The sequence below is a fragment of the Marmota flaviventris genome, chromosome 3 (genome assembly GCF_047511675.1).
Source record: "Marmota flaviventris isolate mMarFla1 chromosome 3, mMarFla1.hap1, whole genome shotgun sequence".
NCBI lineage: Eukaryota > Metazoa > Chordata > Mammalia > Rodentia > Sciuridae > Marmota > Marmota flaviventris.
The window spans coordinates 152,673,306-152,676,028 of record NC_092500.1 but is presented as its reverse complement, the minus strand read 5'-3'; positions in this window follow the sequence as shown (position 1 = coordinate 152,676,028).

Below are 2,723 nucleotides of genomic sequence, written 5' to 3'. Positions count from 1 at the left end.
AACCAGTCTAACATAACTTTGAGGGCTTTCTATTGGTCAAAACAATTGACAATTGTTTCAAGATTCAAAGGGTAAGAAATATACCCAACTTCTTGGGAGGAGCTTCACTGTGACTAATTTGCATTCTAACATTGATTCTGAGTCTAAGAGAGGTGTCTTGACTTACTGAAGATCACACAGTTACTAGGTAAAGAAACTGGATTCAACTCCAGTTTGAAGTCACTACATTGCACAATTCAGCATAGTGTTCAAGTGTCAATGCGAACTCTTGGCCTCATTCTTCCTTTAATGTGAAGGACTCATAACAGTCTCTAATTATGATTTGTATTAAAATGATAGGATTTGTTCTGAATGTGCAAACTGTAATTCATTAAGTAATCATTGCAAAATCTAATTAATCTAGACCAGAATGTTGCAGACTCTCCACAAAGTCTCTGGAGTTCAAGCCTCTTGGACAAGGACAAAAATGGAAGGGCATCATAGGTGAGATTTCAGATTCACAGTGTTTTTCACCTTTTCATGCTGAGAGCCATAGCCCAGTCAGAATGAGGCATGGCATTTTTGCCAGAACAGAGTGGTTGAGAGGTGACACCGGAGGGCCATTGAGATGATAATGGTTATGTTAAGCTGTATATTCAATTGTAATATTAGACCCCTGCTGTCCGCCTCGGCCTGCTACTTTGGAGTTCTCGCTGGGATTCCCAGAGAGTTCCCATTGGTTGGGGAAGTGCCAGAGGAGGGATTTCCGGTTGGTGGTTCCTGGAGGAGCCTCGTGGTGTTCGGGGGAGTTCCCGGGAGGGTGTGTGGAGTGTGCTGGTGGAGTTCAGAAATAAAGTTTGTTCCTGCTTCAGTGGCTCATGATTTGTGCCCAGCCACACTGCGGCATTTTCAGAATGATCTCTGGGACAAAAAGCTAATGATGTTGATTGAGAGTAGCGTTTGGGATATAAGAACAGATTTGGGGACAAGGCAATGGAAACCAAATAGAATACCCTCCCCTACCACCAATCCCTCTGTCCATCCTTTCCCAGCCTGAGTTTATTTTAATCCAGCTATAGGTCAACTTATTAATAGCAGTGGTTGGGAGTCATAGGGACTTCCTTACGGTTGTTGGTTTTAGTTTGGGGTTCCAGATACTGTGGTTCTTTTTATTGTGTTATTTAGCCATGGATTCAATTCAGGTCTAGCAATAAAACAGCTTTGATATTTCCTTATATTCTAAACCTGTGAGCTCAGGGCATTCAGTTTAAATATTGGTATTCCAGTCCCCAGGCTTTTCAAATTAGAAATTTATTTAGCTTTTCCTTATTCTTTCCTCTATAGTTGATTCTAGGGAGCATTTTTTTTCCCTTTCTGGAATTCCTCTTTTCCCTTTGAGGAAAAAGAACTGGGCTCAAAGTTTTCTTCCTCCTCTTTCCTTTTATCTCATCTTCCTCCAGGTCCTCCTTCTTCCATTGCCATGCTCTGTACTATATAATCTGGAGAGCAATGGAAGGCAAGCTCAGGATTCAGTGTAGGATCCCATGGGATGACAAAAGCTGTCAACACAACAGCAGTTCTACTCCAACTAGTCCAAGTACTTGTTACTTTACACTCTCTACTTCTTGACATTAGCAGTGGGCATGGAAGGACATTCTCAAAAAGTGGTCAGTTTCTTTCCAGAGCCATGAGGCAAAGAGAATGGATGCAGATTAGATACTTCAATCCAACACTCCTTTTGGAAACCTTCCATCCTTTATATTTGCCCCTGGAAACTCCTGGTTCTTCTTTATATTTTCAAAAATGATTATATTTTTATGTATTATCTTGTGTATATTTAAACTACATTCCTGTTGCTTATTAAGTGTTGTTTTAGTAAGCTTTATTGAAAAAAAGACTTGACAAAAACAATGTGTAGAAGGAAAAGTTGATTTAGGGCTCATGGTTTTAAAGATCTCAGTCCACAGTCAGCTAACTACATAGCTTTGGGTCTAAGGTAAGGCTGAGTATTGTGGCAAAAGAGTGGGGCTGGGGAGAGCAGCTCAGAACAAGACAATCAGGAAACAAAGAGCTCTTAACAAGGATAAAATAAATGCCCCAAAGGCACACCCCCAGTGACCCACCTCCAGCCAAACCCTACCTGCCTACTGTTACTACCTGAATGTTCTTATATTGTCTCCCATGTGAGCTTTTGGGGGACTTTGGGGGGGACACTCATATTTAAACCATAACAAGAGTTGAGCATTTTTTGAGTGTTTTACCAATATTAACTAATTTGCTACTTATAATAACCCTGTCTGGTTGGTTGATAAATGCTACAAAGAAAATTAATGGAGTCATGTGATAGGAAGTTACCAAGCACAGACATCAATTTTGACATTCCTAAATCTTCATGTTCCTTTTTAATTCGTGTTTTCTTCAACCTCTTTCCCCAGGGAAGCACTTATCTGCTTTCTGTCATTATACTTTCATGTTCTAGAATTTTAAATTCATGAAATCACAGTGTGCACTCAACATTCTGATGTGTCAATATTTTGTTCCTTTTTGTTGCCAAATAGTATCTCACATATGGATTTGCCATAATTTATTTATCCATTCACTTATTGATGACATTTGAATTGTTTCCAACTTTTGATTATTGAGTTATAACTGCTATGGATATTACCTTACAAATCTTTATATAGTTATATGTTTCAATTTCTCTTGAGTAAATTGCTAGTACTTAGGTGTATATTTAATTTTTT